The sequence below is a fragment of the Macrobrachium nipponense genome, chromosome 17, assembly GCF_015104395.2.
Source record: "Macrobrachium nipponense isolate FS-2020 chromosome 17, ASM1510439v2, whole genome shotgun sequence".
Classification (NCBI taxonomy): Eukaryota; Metazoa; Arthropoda; class Malacostraca; order Decapoda; family Palaemonidae; genus Macrobrachium; species Macrobrachium nipponense.
The window spans coordinates 260503-265502 of record NC_087210.1 but is presented as its reverse complement, the minus strand read 5'-3'; the positions used below and the strand labels follow the sequence as shown (position 1 = coordinate 265502).

The following is a 5000-nucleotide window of genomic DNA, read 5'->3' as shown; positions in this document are numbered from 1 at the left end:
TTAATAAAATACGTGTACATAACTATCAACATTTGGAGAAATGCTGTTTAACATTCTTAGACTTAGAGACTGTAAATGTTAGAAAAACCTGCTTTGTTGAATAAATAAAAGCCTGTATGACTATATATGTCTTTGGCTAGATTCCTGTATAGTCTACAGATATTTAAGTGACCCTTATGACCAACTGTAGACACGGGAAAGTTGAAAAATATGAAATTATTCAGCATTATATTTACTTAGACCATCGGAGTAAAAGTAGTCAGAACTAACCTTCGGTTCATTGGTTCGGGATTAACTCTTCGAATCCTTTGAAATGACTACAGTTTTTTATAGCGATTTAGCGAATGGTTAACGTAATAGCGATTCTTAAATACTTCCCTCGATTGCTGTGTAACGAAAATAAAGTTTATGACTTGTTGAAAACCATCTGGTAACTGTATAATGAGCGTGACAGTAGGCGGAAGATTGCGACAGCAGCCAATATTCGGACGCGGGTGTGGTGCTGTGGCAGTTCACCAAGAAACAAACCGCGGTGTGTTTTTACTTATATTATTATAATAAATAAAAAGTTTTTTTAGAGTGATTAATGGCTGCTCTTTGAAGAAACTAATTCGTGCGCGACTTCTGGTGAAAGTTTTCGACATTTTTGTGTGAAATAGACATAGTAGGTACTCACATTGTTTAACCGTAGGCCTATAGCATTATCATAAAGTGTATTGTTTAACCTTAGACCTATAGAAATTTATAAAGGACATTGTTTAAACTCAGGCCTATAGGAATAGCATTAGTACACTGTTTAAATTTAGCATATAAAATGACAGAAGCACAATACATGTTTAACCTCAGGTCTATAAAACAGCATACAATACATTATTTAACCTTAGACCCATAGAAATATAAGAAACAGCTCTAAGTATGTTGCTTCATCGTAAATAGAAAGTGCATAAATTATTTTGTATAACCTTAGGCCTATAAACTAGTATAAAGTGCATTGTTCAACCTTAGACTGTGGCGGGATCACAAGCTTAAAAAAACAAGCGGGCAAATCCCCCCCACATAAACCTAATAGCTCCACCTGCCCAACTCACCCTCAGTCACACTTTCTTCTTTACACAACAAAATACACGCAGGACAATTGACCTACACCTATACAAAAACAAAAAAACAAGCACAAAACACATATATTTACCAACTCCAGATATTCCAGGGCTATCCTGTGCTGTCCACCGGTCGAGGTTACAGAAATACCAAAAACAACAACCAAGAACCACGACCCACAACCCAATAACACAACAACACAACCGGAGCTTTTGAAGAATAGCGGTCCCGTACGAACCTGGGACCTTTATTCTTCAAAATGATAAAACTGGGGTCCGTATTGTTAAAAAGGTATTTAGTGGAGAACAACCGCCAAGGAAAACAAGTAACAACATGATTGGTTGTCGGTGGTGAACAAACCTAAAGATAAGCAAACAATTGCTTGTTTAATTGTCAGTACCAATGTTATATTCATAGGGGAGCGACTACATATCCGCGGATCATCAATTTATGTGTTCTGTCAGTAAGGCCGTGGCGGAACGGCACTTCGCACCTTATCTGCATATTTAAAGATTCTTGGCAAGCACGGCATGTTCTGGCAAGAGGTAATGTTGCGCTGCGCACGCTAGCCACAGGGGTTACAGTAAGACCGTGGAGGAACAACGGGAGCTCCGACCGCCGTGTCCATGGATCTGTATTCTTCAAAAGGCCCAAACTGGCACCCCTATTCTTCAAAAGGCCCCTGGGACCCCTATTCTTCAAAAGGTTATATGGGATAACTATTCTTCAAAAGCTCCCTACAATCCAAGGACAACACAACAACCAGGGACCACAACAGCAACCATGGAACACAACCACAACTCAACAACACAGCAACCAACCAAGGAACATGACCACAACCTAACAACACAACAACCATCCAAGGAACACAACCACAACCTCACACATAACAACAAAACACAACAACACAACAAAAGCCACTGCACAAACAACAAAATATCACAACAGCACAGGCACAACAACTCTAAGCAAAAACACTAACTTAACAACACCAAATAACAACAAAAACACACAACTCAGCTGAATATCACTGCCTTCTCCATAATGTTCCAGCACTACTGTCTGTCACCAGCTCTCACCAAAGACTGACTGAAAGCTCATCAAAACCACAGAACTCTGATTTCTTTTCTACCAGCAGACAACCCAGCCAGAAATCACCAACAGCCAATACAGTCGTTAACCATCTTCCACCAATTACCCTCTCTCTCTCTCTCTCTCTCTCTCTCTCTCTCTCTCTCTCTCTCTCTCTCTCTCTCTCAGACGTTGTTAAATGGAACTCCATAACTCCTCGATAACACCTATAGAAACAACTTAAGGTACATTGCTTCAACATGAAGGTACTCTGAAAAAAAAAATCAGGTAAAAAAAATCACAGAAGAAAAGTGACAGGAAAAGAGTTCACGGGGAAAAAGTAGGTTTAATTCATGGTGGTAGTAAGGTCAAGGCCACAGGAAAAAAGTAACCTAACATAACTTAGCCCAACTTAACATAACCTAACCCAACCTGACCTAACTTAACCTATAATCTACCCTGACAAAACCCAACCTCATCTCACCCAATCAAACCTAACCTAAACTCTAACCTAACCTAACCTAAACTATAACCTAACCTCACCTCTAACCTTACCTAACCCAACCTAACCTTACCTAATCCAACCTAACCTAAAGATTACTAGCCACCATAGATTAATGAGCCTTTTTTCCATGTGACTTTTCCCTTAGCCAAAATTGTAGGTTTAGTGGGAATGTGTTTTGGTTTAGTGGTGATATGTTTAGGTTTAGTGATGATTTGTTTAGGTTTAGTGGGGGTGTTCTTAAGTTTAGTGGGGATATGTTTAGGTTTAGTGGGGGTGTTCTTGGGTTAAGTGGGGATATGTTTAGGTTTAGTGGTATGTGTATAGGTTTAGTGGTATATGTTTAGTAGTTTTAGGGGGTATGCTTTGATTTAAGAGGTATTTAGGCTTGGATGGGGTGTTTAGGTTCATCTGGGACGTGCTAATCAAAATTACACACACACACAACACAGAACCATAGTAGATATATAGAAGATAGATAGAGAGATATTATAAGTATAAGATAGTGAGATATAAGATATAGATATCAGATACTAGCTAGATATAGAGTAGAAGATAGAAGATCGATAAAGATATAAGACAGTAAGTTAATATAGGGTATATTAGATATAGATATAGATAGAGAGTAGAGAAATGCGAGTTAGATCTATAGATCGGAGAATATCTATAAGATCTATAGTAATAGATCAGTAAGATGAGATATTTAGATATAGTATAGTATAGATATATATATAATAAATATTATAGTAGATAGATGAGAGATGATAGATTATAAGATAAAGATAGAGATATATAGATATATAGAAGTATAGTTATATAATATAAGATTATATATATATATATCGAGGATATCTATATATATATCATATATTATATATTAATTATAGATAGATATATAATTAGATAGGGATGATAATCTATTAGTAATAGATAGTATAGATCTAGATTATTGAGATATTAGAGATATAGATAGAATTGATAGATATCTATAGATATATCTAATATTATATTATATTATTATAGAATATAGAATACAAATATATGATAATATAATATATTATAGATATATATTATCTATAGATATAATAAGATATAATCTATATATATATAAGAGCATCATATAATATGCATAGAGATATAAGAATATATATCGATAAGCTATATAAAGATACAATAACATAGAGATATATATATATAGATAGATTATATATATATATAGATATGATATATAATATATCTAGCTATATATATATAAAGATCTATATTATATATATGATATATAAGAGAGATATATATATAGAGCTATAGATAGTATATAGAGCATAATTGATGAACGGATAATAGAGAAGAAGAGAGATATTAAGAGATATTTCATATAGAATTATAGATATATAGAAGATATATAGAGATATATATATATGATATATATAGAATATAGAGAATATATATAGTTCATATAAATGCATATATAGATATATATATAGAGAGATATAGAGAGATATATATGAATATAGATATAGAGTATATATACTAGAACTTAGATATACTATATATAGATATTCAATAATATATTAATATTAGATAATATACATATCATATATATATTATAGATATTATAATAATAGAGAATATATAATGATAATATATATATATCCATAGATATATTATTATTTATTTATATATAGATCTATATTATAATAATAAACTTGCTAATTTGTCTTTTCATAAAGGACTATTAAACTTAAAAACTTTAAAATTTTTGTATTCTGTTTCAAAAGGTACGTTCCAATAATAATGGCTTGTATTTTTATTTTGTCACGGGTTGATAAAAATGCCAATATATTGCTATAAATAATTATTGACAGTGCAATTCTCTATAATAGAGTCAAGTTTATGTATTGTTTATTGCCGAATTATCATTGCTCGTGCATCGGATCGTTTTTTGAACAAGTGTAGATGATTGTACGAGAAGCATTTGTGTATATTTCTTAAACAGCTTTTTTTTTTTTACAGATTTCTTAACCATTTTATTTTAATAAGTAGTTTCTTGTTATTGTTATAATCTTCACCATCACACATTTAAGCTCTGGCAGATGGATAGATATTTGATATATATAATACATACATATAAAAATATATATATATATTATAAGATAATATTATATATAATATAGAATATATAGATATATAATAGATATATATACAATATAGAATATAATAATATAATATATCCTTAGATATCGCTAAACTTTTTTTCTAGCTACGAGGAATCTTATTGCTCCGGTAAAGGTAATCACAAAATCCTTGATCCTTTAAGAAAAAGATATTC

General features: G+C 32.2%; 1 protein-coding gene across 3 annotated transcripts in view; it reads right to left on the bottom strand.

Moving 5' to 3' along the window:
- Window positions 1-5000, bottom strand: part of LOC135196102 (retinol dehydrogenase 11-like) — a 57768-nt gene that overhangs the window by 29228 nt on the left and 23540 nt on the right. The window lies entirely within an intron of this gene.